The 15,330-nt window shown below is 46.0% G+C and overlaps 1 non-coding gene across 1 annotated transcript; it reads left to right on the top strand.

Annotated features, from left to right (window-relative positions):
* The first annotated feature begins 10,050 nt into the window (after positions 1 to 10,050).
* Positions 10,051 to 10,157, top strand: LOC119051552 (U6 spliceosomal RNA). The gene has a single exon (XR_005082943.2). It is a non-coding gene; the product is annotated as a U6 spliceosomal RNA (small nuclear RNA).
* The last annotated feature ends 5,173 nt before the right edge of the window (positions 10,158 to 15,330 follow it).

The raw sequence follows: 15,330 nt of genomic DNA, 5'->3' as shown, positions 1-15,330 counted from the left end.
CCGAGCTCACAGCGCAGGCCTGGCAAAGCAAGCTTGAATAGCTGGTGACAACTACTTTGAGTCTTTTTCTTGTTATTATTAAACTGAAACTTTCCTGGTGAGGAAACTCATACTAGCTTGCCTTTGCCTTCTTGCTTTTCTTAGTCCCAGAATCACAGAACTGTGGGTGGTCAAAGGTAATTGGTTCGAGCCTGCATGTTGCAGGTAAGAAAAAGAAGGCTCAGAGAGGGCCAGCGGCTGGCCCAAAGTCACAGAGTGAACTAATGAAACAGGTAGGTCCCTTACTGTCAGGCCACTGAGCCTCCTCCCTCATTTTGGTGAAAATACAGACCAATCCTGCCATGGCTATAGTTAATAATGCTGTAGTGTGTATTTGAATGTTGCTAAGAGAATAGATTTTAAAAGCTCTCACCACAAAAAAAAGTAATTATGTGAAGTGATGTGTTAGCTAATTATGTGAGAATGTGTTAGCTGATCTTACTGTGGTGATCAATTTGCAATATACACATAAAAAATCACTACGTCGTGCACCTTAAACTTATACGTTGTCATATGTCAATTATATCTCTGGAGAAAGGAGCAGAGAACATATAGGTAGGCCATGGAAATTCCCCAGAAAGAAAGTCTGCACGCAGATGACTCTGGCAGGAAGGGGAGGCCTGCATGCCAGAACTCAGAGTTTAGCAGAATCAATCTACTCACAATGGCAGGTGCAGCCTGGGTGGGGCCGCCTGTGGCAACAGCTGTTCTGTGATATCAGTAGTATCTCTAAGGAAAGATGGTCCGCAAACTCCGCAGCAAAGGATGCTGGAGTCCCAGAGGCCAGTGCTATTGGTAGCCTGCAGCAGGACCTGGGTGGGTGAACAGAGCCTTAGACCAGAGGCGTTGCTGTGGGGGAGGGTGATACCCTGGGGCTGCCCCAGGACTTGGGGGGAAAGACAAATCTCAACCAAATAATCCTACTCACTAGGCTTATTCTATGCTCATTAAATGACCACCTAAGGGGGAAGTCAGCTTTCCAGGGACCTTACCACCCAGACAGAGAATACATGCTGGGTTACTGGGAAGAATCCATCGCCCCTTACACTGCATCTGGAGTGTCTAGGATCTGGCGGGCTATCCATCATCTGAGATGCTGCCCCTGAGCACCCACAGACCGAATTCTCCTGGGGCCCCATAGGTCAACAGCTGTACCTGGGACTGCAGAAACTCCCATCTGAGAGGTCCACCTTAGGTACCACCTGGCCCCTAGACGGTGCCCCAGCCAGTGACCTCGAATTGGGGCAGTCTGTCCCAACTCACAAGCTAAGTTTCTTCTCCACCTGCATCCCACTCTCCTGCCCCGTGGGGACCACTTCGGCTTCCCCATGACTGGCATGACTGTCGGCCTAACTTGCTGAGCCAGCGACCACATTTGGAGCCACCCCGACGTAGTGTTATCTGAGCGCACGGGAGAGAAGTAGGTCTTGGCGAATGTGGAAATATCCGGCTGCCCTTCCAGACACCCTCCATCCATAGGAGGGCCAAGTGGTTTTCTCAAAGACAGGCCGTTCCATTTCTGTCGTACACGGTGCATTGTTAGGCAACAGCCAGAGTTCCTCCATCCACAGACCCACCCCAGGCAGCTCTGGAAACCACAGAACAACAGGCGAAGCAGGGAAAGGCCTCTTTTTCCTCATTCTTTTAGGTAGAAACAAAAATACATCTTATGTTTTGAAAGATTTTACTTATGTATTGTTAGAGAGGGGAAGGGAAGGAGAAAGAGAGGGAGAGAAATATCAATGTGTGGTTGCTTCTCGTGCGCCCCACACCAGGGACCTGGCCCTCAACTGGGAATTGAACTGGCGACCCTTTGGTTCGCAGTCTGGAACTCACCCACTGAGCCACACTTGTCACCGGAGGAGGAGCCACATCAGAGCACAGTGGTCAACTTCTCTCCCAGTCTGAGGGCACCTACTCATGCCAGGACAGCTGCCAGAAGAACGTAAGGATTTTGCCTGGTCAGGGAGGAAATGCGTGAACCTCCAAACACTGTCTCCAACGTCCTGCCCTCTGGGTCCACCTCCCTTCTTCCCGTCTCCCATGGTGCTCTCAATGGCCTCCCTAATTTCTATTCTTTTTTTCCCCTCTTCTTCTTTCTTTTTCATTTCTCTTTAGAGCCACTTCCAAGATCTGCCCTCCAGCCACCATCCCCAGCCAGAAAGGCTACAGGGGGATGGGGTGGGGCTTAGACTGTCCTCACGTGAGCAGGGAAGCTTTGGCCTGCTGCCCGCGCTGGCCCTCCAGTGTAAGCAGGTGGTCTCCACCCCCAGCTTACAGGACTTGCACCTGGGCCTCTCGAGGAGCTCATTTCCCACAGGGAGGCTTTACCGATCAGCACCCAGCCTACACCTGTCAGCCAAGAATGGAGGGAAGCGGGGCGCCTTTGATACCCCCCCCACCTCCCTCCCTGCACGGTGATCTATTTTGGTCCCCACATGGTCACCAGTGCGGTGGAGTGCCATCAATCCCCATTGTCAGGGGGAAGCTGACAAATTCAATACTTCTCCTTTGGGGTGAGTTGCAAAACTCTTCCTCAATCCCCAGTATTATAAATCCTGTTTTTACTGTCACAGCTACAGGCACAAATCCAAATAGCATCTTTATAAGACTGGGAAATAAAACCATGACTTAACCTGAAATGAGTTTCCCAGGCCCTCAGAGGAGAGGACTAAGAGAAGCAATTTCAGCAGAGTCCCCTCTGTGCTTGATGGGACAACAGAGGCACCACGAAGCACTCTGATGGACAAGCTGACTCCTATCCTTGTGTTTCAAATTCAAGGAATCTGGCCAGGTGGCATAGTCTGAGAATGACGCATGCCCAGAAGGGCAGCCTCAACCAGGGAAAGGCCAGCATCCCAGTACAAACTGACTCAGAGAAAGAAACAATTGTATCTTGTGCGTGTGCCTGCTACACACGGTTGCTGGGCCAGGTGACCATGGCAAGGGTGTCTGCAGCCCTCCACAGCCCTCAGCCTGATCAGCACCCAGCCCCAGGGCAGTCGCCAAAGTCTGAGACACCAGTCACACTAACCTTCCAAGTCAGGATCCCACCACTGTGCTGGCTGTTACCTGCAAGAGGCTAATAAGGAGGTTTTGGGGTAGACTTCAGGTTGACAAAGACAAGTGCATGGTCTTTTCCTGACCTCATGCTCTCACTCCTCATGTGGACCAGTCCCTCCTCAAGACCAAGCCACCTGATGGTTACCTTTCACCACAGCTCTTCTCCCAAAGGCCACCTCTGAAAGAGAGTGTGTACGGGAGCCCCGGAGGGACACGAGCCAAGGCGGATCCCAGGTCCCGGACGCAGTCTCTTCCTCTGCAAAATGAGTGAGAATAACAGTCACTTCCTAGTGCTGTAAGGAAGAAATGAATTACGCGTCGTGAAGTTCTTAGACCTGGGCCTGGCACGTAGCCAACACGCCCAGGCCTTGTAAGACTGGCGATTGCCACTGTCAGAAAATGGCCAGGCTGGGATTTGAGGGCGATACTGCTCTGCTACACTCTTTCCACAAAGCTGTTCTTAGTCAGGGAATTTTCATTTCTAAAAGTTCAAAAGTAAGCATTAGGAACTGAAAGGAGAGGTCACCTCCGAGACTCGTATTACTAGCATGTGACCGGATGTTTTAAGTTACGGTGGCCTCCCCTGTCGGCCCCCGGTCAGTGTGGCCCGGTGCCTACCAGTCTGAAAGCACCCAGCTCTCCCCTCTCGGACAAGAATTATCCTTCTTTCTATGGGAATACAAAGAGATGTCAGAGGGACCTGGAAAATTCACTTCAATGTTTTTTCATCTTCGGATTTCAAAAAAATATTAAACAAACCATTTCAAGCAGTCTAAAAACTGTCCCCTGGAATGAGATGAAGAATTAAGATGAACAAAGTTGCCTTCATGTATTTCCCCAACTTTATATTCTGAAAAAATTTGAAGTTAAAAAGTTAAATGAGTAGGACAATAAACACCATGTGACCTTATTTGGCTACACCAATTTTAACATTCCACCACATTTGTTTGATCTCTCCTTATGGACACAGAGAGGAGAGACTAGAGAGAGAATGAGATTGGTTTTTCTTCAGCTGAACCTTTGGAGAATAAGTTAACAGACATCTTGATATTTGCCTGCTGATCACATTGCATTATCTTCTAAAAGGAAGGACTCTTCCCACATAACCACGAGATCATTATCATACACACACAAAAGAAATTTAACACTGATTCAATAATTTCACTTATCATACAATTCATATTCAAATTTTCTCCAATTGTCCCCAAATTTTCTCTTCCAGCTTTAAAAACACCCAGGACCCAGTCAAGGTTCGGTGTTGTATTTGGAGCTGATTGTCATGTCCCCTTGGTCATCTCTAATCTGCAGCAGGAGTTGGCAAACTTTTTCTGTGAAGGGCCCTACAGGTCTCTGTTTCAGCTACCTACTCTGCTGTCGTAGCCTGAAAGCAGCCATAGACAATATTGAAAACAAGTGGGTGTGGGTGTATCTCAATAAAACTTTATTTACAAATACAGGAGAAGGGCCAGATTTGACCCATGGACTAGAGTTTGCCAGCCCTTGATTGAAGACATTCCCCTTGTTCTTTTTTTTTTTTTTTGCCTTTCAAGATATTGATGCTTTTGATGAGTCCAGGCCAATTGTCTTGAAGAATATCCCATACACTAGCTCTGTCTCATTGTTTCTTCGTGTTAGGTAAGGTTAGAATGTTGGGCAAAAATGCAAGAGAGAAGAAGCTGTGTACCTTATATTGCATCGCACCAGGAGACATAGGAGGTCAATTTGTCCCATATTGGCGAGATCAATTTTGATCTCTCAGTTAAGGTGGTATCTGTCGGATATTCCCATTGTAAAGGCACTCCCCCCACCACCTTGTAATTAAAAAGTAAGTTAAGTAATTAAAAAGTGAGGAGAAACTTCCAGACCACGTAAATATTTGGTTCCCCCCAAATCTTTCTCCTAATGGTTTTTAGCATTGATATCTATGCATTGATGATCCTTACCCAGATCAATTATTACACTGGATTTTGCCCAGTTGAGATGTTCATATTCTATCGTTGTGTCTGTATCATGAACTGAGGGCAGGCCGAGGTGTGCTTCCCTTCAGGACTGGGACACTTGTTTCTCTGGCTGCTCAGTGTGTTGCCTGCTGAGGTCCTGCCCAGGAATTATCCTCAGTGGAAAGAAACTGCCTTCCCCGAGGTCATGGCCACTCCCTCAGAACAGTCCTCTCCTCTGACAGTGTAGTGGGAGGGAAAACAAAGGCCCAGGCCTCTCACCCCAACTTGGGACAACCCTAAAGGGTCACCCCAGCTCCAGAGCTCCTTGTGAAAACAGCTATGGTCCTGCTATGATGACATCACAGTTCACCTCCCAGATGGGCCCCATTGTGCTTTTCCGAGTCCCCCAAAGTGTTCATCCTAGATGCCTTCCCCAGTAAACCTCCTGCGTACAAATCTCTATTCTCCAGTGTTTCTCCTGAGGAACTCAATCTGTGACGTTTATTCTTCTATCAAAGGTACCTTTCTCCTGTACTTCCTTTACCCTCATCCCTGAGCATTACTATGGCTTCATGGATGTTTCTGAAATCCACTGTGTTATAATCCATCTCCATCATTATTCTTTTTGGATGCTCAGATTCTCCCAGATTTGACCAGTGGGAGCCTCTTCAAGCTGGCTCCTGTGTTCTTTTTACATGTCCCCATTAGTATTAATATTTGAGCATGTCCTTGCTTTCTAGACTTAGATGAAACAAAATAATCTCATCCCTCTTTCCCGAGAAACCAGTTCAAGGACTGGGTCTAAGCCAATTAGCTCTTGGCTTCTCTGCCAATGAATGAGTCCAGGGATAATCTAATCAGTGCAAAGATCACAGGTCTCATTCCAGACAGTATGGTACACATGAATCTATGAAGCCTGAAGCTGCTGCAGCCTTTTGGTCAGCATGAGGGCTGCCAGTCTGAAGAAGCTGAATATGGGCAGAAACAAAGAGAAGAGGAAATAGAGAAACAGAGCTAGAACTCTGGTCAAACCATATCTGAAGCCTACATACCTTTGGTCTTCATATTTATAGTCTAAGCTGGTATGAGTCAGATTTTCTGTTACATGCTTCTGATACCATTGAGAGCTCTGCTTTGCAAGCTGATTTTGAGGTACCTGTGGGATGTCTCGGTGGTGCTGCAACTGCCCATTTTTCTAAGTCATAGAGTCGGTGTTCTCTTACCAATGTGTGTACTCTTTATATTTTAATCCTATAATAAAACCATGAACTCTGAACTTGGCAAATATTCTGGTCCAATTTTGTTTTCACTTTTGTTTTATTATGGATGTTGACATGATGCTTTTCAGTTTTATTCAGATAAATCTACTAATTACTTCCTTTGTGAATTCTTTGTTAGAAAGTCAAAAAAGACTTTGACAGAATCCAAAGCTTTTAAGGATCCCAGTGGAGAACCCACCATATTCCACCCCCCTGGCCACAGAGATTGGCCATGTCCCAAGATGTCCCAAGGTGAGTGCCTGTCCCAAGATGGCTCAAGGAGAGTCAGTTTCAGGACATTTGTGAGAACTGTTGGGAAGGTCTCTCCCTCCCTCTATCTCTATCATCTCTATCTCTATCAACTCTATCTCTATCTCCATCTCTATCTCTCTATCTCTCTCTCTACCTCCATCTCTCTATCTCTATCTCTATCTCCATCTCTATCTCTCTATCATCTCTGTCCCTATCTCTATCTCCATCTCCATCTCTCTATCTCTATCATCATCTATCTCTATCATCTCTATCTCTATCTCCATCTCTATCTCTCTATCATCTCTATCATCTCTATCTCTATCTCCATCTCCATCTCTATTCAGAAACCTTGGCCAGTGGGGATGGAAATCCAGACACGCTCATCATTGTTTTGCTGCCATTAGGGCAGAATCTGCAGAGAATGAGGCCAACACTAGGAAAAGTGGAACCAAAAGATGATGAAAGAGAGACTGAGTTCTCATGAACTTATTAACCTGGATCCCCTCACACCCAAACTTTGGACTTTTCATGACACAAGCTGGTAAATTCCCTTTTTTACTTGCTTCACTTTAATTTGAATTTTTCATCACTTGCAACCTAAGGAATTGGGCAATAAAGGACATGGAACATAATCTTACTCTGAGACAACTCTTCTCTTTTAGACTAGAACTTTGCAAACTATCTTTGCCTCCAAGTACCTCCATCAGAGCTGCACACCCATCCACCCCCAAAGGGCCTGTGCCTCCTTGGGACGCTGTCATTGTCCAGCTCCACTCAGCTCTCTGGTGGGGTCCTGATGCGTGTTACTTGGAGAGGGATCAACAAGAACAGCATGACAGAGGATGAAAGGACGGAAGCCTCCAGTAGAGTCAAAAGGCCCATTTCTCCTCCCCACACCTGGGTCTGGTCTCAGCCTCTGGCTCAGTGAGGTGGCTCTCCATCCAGGCCTGTCAGCCTCCAGAGGTTTGTTTTTCCTATGACCTGGGCATGTTTCTCAACCTCTCTGTCCATCCAGCATTCCCAAAAGTATATGCACAGTGGAGCCAACAACATACAATAGGCACATATATGCATATATGTGCATGTTTACTTACACATACTTATATCCTATTTGTTTTATATGCACACAGGAGAAAGAGAGAGAGACTTATTTTAAGTTGGTCTATGCACTTGTAGGGACTGGCAGGTCTGAAACCTGCAGGCCAGGCTAGAGATGCATTTCACTTTTCCTCCAGGGACTGCAGTGTTCCCTCTTAAGGCCTTCACTTGATTGGGTGAGGCCCACCTCCACCATGGAGGGTAATCTGCTTTACTCAAAGTCCACTAATTTAAATGTTAATCACATATAAAAAACTCTTCAGAGCAATATCTAGGCTGTTGTTTGACTAAACAACCGGATGCCGCAGCCTAGCCAACTTCCCATATAAAATTAACCATCGCAGGACCCAATGCCCTGCAGACATTCCAATACAGGTTTATTGATTTGAAGTGAATTCACTGTATGCCCCGTAGTCCCATGGTTGGCTTCGAAGTTTAACATACTAATTCTACAGTAATGAATAACACAGCTGTTTACAATTGATACAGCCCTTTTCAAAAAAATATGGTGTTCCTCTGCAGAAGTCTGGGTGCCTAGGGCGTGGCAGGCAGAATCATTAGCCTCACTTTACCGGTGAAAAACATGAGGTTCAGCACGAACCAAACCCTCCAACAGCTCACTGCAGTTTCCTGGGGCCGGCGCTCTGACGGTGGTGCCCAGTGGGGCAGAGGGATCCCTCTCCTTCCGGCCTTGCTCTGGTTCCAGTGAAGAAGGTTGGATATTCGGTGCGCATCCAACTCCCTTATTACCTTGTCTCTTGGACTACTTTAATAATTACTGCACTTCTAAAGATTACTTAATTCACTCATTTTGGCTTTTCTGCTGGATAAGGAGTGTCCTCTTGTTTTTTGCTCCAGGGGCCTGGACATGGCCCAGGTGGTCCCGAAGGCCCAGGAACTTAGGCTGCTTCCAGCCCAGAGGGCCCTTATCTGACCTTCTGGCCATTAAAGCAGGGGTCACAGGCCCGGCTGCCACTTAGGGCCAGGTGAGTAACTTATGGGAGTGAGGAAGCTGGTGGGGTCTTCAGCATGCTGAAGAAGGCATGTCCCATCACGCGTCTCACACACCATGGCAACGGGGATCCACTTCCGGGGCACAGTGGCCTCGGGGGGCGCTGCACCTGTGTTTCCAAATATGTTAGTGTCTGGAGGTACGGGTTTTTATAAGTGAGATCTGCTGTGACTTGGCAGCCAATTTAAATTGTTTTTTTAAATAAACACTGTGAGGAAAAGAAATAAAACACGGTAAGGGCCAAATAAAATGCATCTTCAGATCATCATTCCTGCCCAGTGGTTAGACAAGAAAACCCACCCTCCCACTCGGCTTGGCCCAGACACTACTTGACAGGTGGTAATGGAGGGAAGCGAGAACACTGTGTTTGCCAGTTTCCTGAGCGCAAGATCAGAGCAGCGCCTTCCATGGGAGGCTCAGAGGCAGAGAAAGTGGGGACCTGGCTCCCCAGCATTTTCACCAGCCCCTCCATGGCAGAGGGGGCTGAAGCGTTGCCTGCTGAAGGAAGGTGTTCACCTTCTTGAAGACTTCGTCTCCGCCTATGCCCCACCTCCTCAGGGTCAGAGAAGGGGGAGTGCCAAGAAGTTTCTTTAACTGGGGAAAAGAGACCAACAGCGAACATGAGACATTCGCGGTGCGCCCGCTGTCTCCTCGAATGTCCGCGCACAGAATCTGGGACCCCACGCACAGGAGCGCGGTTGTGGGGGGCGCCTCTGGCAACGTACAGGGTGGAGGGGCAGGGGAGGGAGGAAGGCTTCTTTTCTATCCAGACTCTTTTATACTCCTCGAGTTTTTTATTAGGAATATTCCTTTACTTTCAAATCAGCAATTTATCTATGTGTTTCTTTAAAAATTTATTTATTTATTTATTTTTAGAGAGAGAAGGGAGGGAGGAAGAGAAGGAGAGAGAAACATCAATTGGTTGCCTCTCGCCCACCCCCAACCAGGGACCTGGCCCACAACTCAGGCGTGTGTGCTGACCAGGAATCCAACCAGTGACCTTTTGATTTGCAGGCCAGTGCTCCGTCCACTGAGCCACACCAGCCAGAGCTATCTATGTGGGGTTTTTTTTAATTTCTTATAATTATAAAATTCTAAGTGTTGTCAAAATAAGTTTCTTCTGGATTGTCTATAATTATTTATTAGTATACATTGAATCAACATCACATATTTATATGTTTTGATAATAGTGAACAGACAAAATCAAAGTTTATTGGAAATACATCTTAGTAAAATAGAAGGTGGGTTTTTTCCTAATCAGTTCACGTATCCATGGGCAAATATGACTTACGATAGAGTAAGACAAAGTTTGGCCATAATTTTATTTCTATTTTTATTATTCATACAAATAAAAGATAGGAGTGGATTTTTTTAAAAGTAACAACTTGTGCTCGCTTCGGCAGCACATACACTAAAATTGAAACGATACAGAGAAGATTAGCATGGCCCCTGCGCAAGGATGACATGAAAATTCGTGAAGCGTTCCATATTTTTGGATCAAAAAATTGTGGTACATATACACAATGGAATTCTATGCAGCAGAGAGAAAGAAGGAGCTCCTACCCTTTGCAACAACATGGATGGAACTGGAAAGCATTATGCTGAGTGAAATAGACCAGGGGTTGAAAGACAAATACCATATGATCTCACCTTTAACAGGAAGTTAAACAACAAAACAAACAAGCAAGCAGAATAAAAACAAAAGACACTGAAATAGAGAACAGGGGGACAGTGACCAGAGGGCAGAGGGGAGGGGATTTAAGGGGAAAAAAGGGGAGGGATTTGGAGGAACAAATATGAAGGACACAGGGACAAGAACTAAGGGGAGTGGAAATGGGAGGGAGGTGGGGAGCACGGGGCGGGGCGGGGCTGGGATGGGAGTAAAAAACAGAAAACTGTACTTGAAAAATAACTAAATTTAAAAAAATTTTTTAAAGTAACAATAACTCAATTTTTGGAAGCCATTCCAGGTGAAATGCCAAAACTTGCCTTATAATCCATCATCGTCCAAGTGTATTCTAAGGACCTGTCAGCTGCTAAGTCCACTAGCTCCTTCCTCAATTTTGCTGAAAAAGCAAAAAGACCCCTCTTGTCTGGTTCCCCTCTGAAAACAGGAAACAATTACACAAGACCTCATACTCTTCCTGAACCTCTGAAGATGGCTGTCATTTTCTGAAGACCTTTATCTTCCACTTTCCTTCCAAGATCTGTAAGCATTTCAGCCACTTTCTCACCCTTCCCAAGGACTGAGCCCACTTCCCCCTCTGACTGCCTCAGCCTGAATTGCAAGTCATTCATTCCATTATCCTTTGGTGTCCACTATGACCCCCACCCTCATCTCTCACCAGTTCTTCTGTTCCTCTCTGGGATGAGCGCTGTTTTTAACACCCTGAGTCTACTCCCCTGCAGTTCTATCTAGAGCATCTTTAAACGCCTAGTGTCTCCAGTTTATCGATTTCTGTGGATGCCTTTTCTCCCACATTGTGGGAGAAAATCCGTAGGATTTTCTACAGGAGCTACATCCGTAATCAACCATCACTTGAGCAGCTCAAGTCCTTCCAACCAGGAGTCTTTACACCCGGGAGCAAGGACACCTCGCCCAACCAGCCACACTAACCGAGGCAGGGAGGGGCCAGCAGCAGCCTTGGAGTATCCCTCATCATAGGGTGTGTTCCTCTCACTTCTCAACTGAAGGAGACGCCCACTGCTGCTGGGGTCTCAGTCGGTGCACGGGCTCTTAGCAGGAAATAGAACCGCGCCCTCCCTCAGCCCCTTTTCAAAGAAATGTAAACCCAGACTCCAAGGCAGAAGGCATAGCCCCGTCACTGAGTAATTGCTCAGGACTTCGTAAGGCCAACAGGTTTTTTTTCCCCTTTGTCTGATGCTCATGTTTCTCCAGCACAAGTTCTGTGTTCCTTACATGCCCATTACTTGCCTGCCAGGAGTTAGATTTTCTACCTATAGAGAGAAGAAAAGTCTAAGAACACACATGGCCCCCTCCCCCCTTGCAGGGCCCCTTCCTTGCAGAGAGCCCTCTGCCCCTTCTCCAAATCCTACACCAGAGTTCCTCCTCTCAACCCGAGGTCCCCCCTGGATAGGCACATGTTCAATATTTTACATAGTTGTGTGTACGGATCCCACACAATTTGATGGAAGCCTGGAGACAGGGCTTCGGAGAGTCCACCATCTAAACTAGAGGAAAGTCAGCATGAAAAATGACCTGTGTCTGGTGTGTCACAAGTTGAAATGGAGTCAGCACAGCACAGGGGACAGGACTCTAGCCTCGCTGGGAACAAGGCCAGAGAGCAGGAGAGGAAGAGGGGCTGGCCTTTGAGGAGCTGACCCAACAGCTAAATTAAAGGTTTAGTGGACATGTGGAAGGAAAAGTAAAAGGAGCACGGACTGCAAGAGAACAGCCTGAGCAGGCTGGACAGCCCTGTTGGTGGGGGTGGAGGGCACCCGGGGTTGGGAGAGGGTTCTCGAAGATGATGGCACCTAAGGGACTTAAGAGAGAATTTGTTAGATAAATCCAGGTGGACACAAGAGACAGAAACTCTTTTAGTATAAAGTCTAAAAATTGCACCAGCCAGAGGGAGTATCAAGCAAGTATGAATCTTTCTGAAGAGTAGTGGCAGAAGGTCAGCCCAAGCAGTGAAAAATGTCCAAATTTCAAAGATAACAGGGTAGAATCCAGGAAAGCAAAGCCTTCTTCCTCTCCTCTCTGCCTCTCCCCAGACCCTTCCCCACCTCCCGGTGGCCAGGGAGGGGGTGGAGAGAAAGAAGTGTTGGGACTAGCTAATTTCCAAAGATGCAAAAGAAGCCTGCAGGCCTGCAATTTCTAGTCAAGGACTCATGGCCCAGGAAAAGAGGGGACCTGGGTACTTTGACCTTTCTAAGGTTGAAACAAGCCCTCCCCTCCAACCCCTACACCCTGCAATGTTAGCAGAAGCCACATGGTAGCCTGGACTTCAGTCCTGCCCGGAAGCACAGGACATCCTGCGCCTGCTCCATCGGGGTGTTGGTAGAGGCTTACTGAAGAGGCAGGACTGTTACCACTGCCCAGTGACAAGGAGGCCAGCCACTCCCCACTGAATCAGTGAAGATCACATGGGAATGACAACAGGGCACTCTGACCTCTTCTGCTCCTTCTGGACAAAGAGGCGTCAGTGGAAGGTGGGAGAAAGCCAGGGCCCTGCGCCGACACACACACACACACACACACACACACACACACACACACCCCAGAACAAGGAATTTCCCTCCTCAGGTGTCAATAAAAGGCCAAGTGGGGAACCTGGGCTTCTACCTTCCCCCACAGCAGTGAGGTGACATCACCCTTTACCCTACTGAGTGGTGTCAAAGGAAGTCAGCTAAAATGGAAGGTTTAAATAACATCCGGAGTCTTATAACATAGTACCCAAAATGTCCAGAATTCAATTTTTTAAAAAATTAGTTATTATATCAAGAACTAGGAAAATCTCAAACTGAATAAAAAGACTATCAATAGATGCCAGCACCAAGATGTCAAAGATGTTAGAATTATATAATAAAGTTTGAAACATCATAAAAATGTTTCAATAAGCAACTGCAAACATGCATGAAACAAATGAAAAAATAGAAGTTTTCAAAGAAGAAATATAAAGTCTCAGTAAATTAATAAAATATATAAAGAAAAAGTAAATGGAAATTTTAGAACTAAAAAAACAATCAAAAAATTTTTAAAAATTCAGCCCTGGATGATGTGGTTCAGTGGGTTGAGTGCCAACCTGCGAATCAATGGGTTGCTGGTTCGATTCCCAGTCAGGGCACATGCCTGGGTTGCTGGCCAGGTCAGGGCCCCCAGTAGAAAGTGCACAAGAGGCAACCACACATTGATGTTTTTCTCCCTCTCTTTCTCTTTCCCTTCCCCTCTCTCTAAAAATCAATAAGTAAAATATTTTTTAAAAAATAAAAATACCTGGCTGGCATAGCTCATTGGATTGAGTGCGGGCCTGCAAACCAGAGTATCGAGGTTTGATTCCCAGTCAGGGCATATGCCTGAGTGCAGGCCAGTTCCCAGCAGGGGATGCATGAGAGGCAACCATACATTGATGTTTCTCTCCCACTCTTTCTCCTTCCCTTCCCCTCTCTCAATAAATAAATAAAATACTTTAAAAAAATAAAAATATTGTTTATATAACCCACAGGAAGACAGTAAAAAGAAAAAGAAACAAAAAGAAGAAAATAAAGCAACAGATAAAATAGTAGGCCTAAGTCCTAACATATCAATAATTACATTAAATTAAAATAGTCTAAATACGTGAATTAAAATACAGAGATTGGCAGAGGGGTTTTACAACATGATTAAACTATATGCTGGCTACAAAAATTCACTTCAAGTCTAACCTAAATCTCATACCTTATACACAAATTAACTCAAAATGCAATACAAACTAAATGTAAAACAGCTATACACTTTTTAGGGGGAAAAAAAAGCCCAGGAGAGTATCTTCAGGATTGAGGGCTAAGTAAAGAGTTCTCAGACTTGACACCAAAAGTAAAATCCATAAAATGAAAAATCGATGCATTGAACATCACCAAAATTTAAGTGTTTGTTCTGCAAAGGACTCTGCAGAGAGGACAGGAAAACAAGCTACAACATGGGAGAAAATATTTGCAAACTGCACGTCTAGTAAAGGACTAATATCAATAATGTGGGGTTCTTTCTTTATTTTTAGGCAGAGGGGAAGGGACGGAGGAAGAGAGGGAAACATCAATGTGTGGTTGCCTCTCATGCGCCCCCTATTGGGGACCTGGTCTGCAATCCGGGCATGTGCCCCGACTGGGAATCAAACCAGAGACCCTTTGCTTCACAGGTTGGTACTCACTCCACTGAGCCACACCAGCCAGGGCAAGAATGTGTCTTTGAACTCCCAAAACTTAACAGTGAAAAACAAACAATCCAATTCAAAAATAGGCAAAGTACATAAAGTGACAGTTCACCAAAGAAGATACACAGAAGGCAAACAAACACATGAAAAGATGTTCTACATTGTTAGCCATCAGGAAACTCCTGTACAACCACCAGAATGGCCAAAATAAAAAGCAGCGACACCACCAAATGCTGGCAAGGATGTGGAGAAACTAGATCACCCACACATTGCCATGGGGCACAGACACTCTGGAACACAGTTTGTAATTTCTTTCAAAACTAAACCTGCAACGACCATTGGCCCAGTGGTTGTACCACTGGGAAACCCAGAGACACGGAAAGTTATGTTCACGCAGGATGCAGGTGTACAAGTGTTTACAGCAGCTTTATTTGTGTTGGCCGAAAACTGGAAACCACCAGCTATTTTCCGACAGATGAATGAAACAAACTGTGGAACATCAATACTCAGCAATACAGAGAAATGAACTATTGATGATACCTAGTTCCGTCCAGCCTAGATGAAGCTCCGGAGAATTAATTGGAGTGGAGGGTGGAAAAGCCAAAGCCAGAAGGCCACATCCTCTATGTCTCCATTATATAAGAACATATTAGAAATGACGAAGGTACAAGATGGGCAACATGTTAGTGGCTGCTGAGGTTGGGGCAGGGGTGTGACTCTCAAAGGGTGACATCAGGGATCCTTGTGGTCATGGAAGTAGTCTGTGCCTTGACTGGTAATGTCAGCCTCCTGGTTTT

This window comes from Artibeus jamaicensis, unplaced genomic scaffold (assembly GCF_021234435.1).
Source record: "Artibeus jamaicensis isolate MK-2021 breed Jamaican fruit bat unplaced genomic scaffold, CSHL_Jam_final contig_519, whole genome shotgun sequence".
Lineage (NCBI taxonomy): Eukaryota > Metazoa > Chordata > Mammalia > Chiroptera > Phyllostomidae > Artibeus > Artibeus jamaicensis.
Note: the sequence above shows the minus strand (reverse complement) of the source record. Positions and strands in the feature narration are given on the sequence as shown.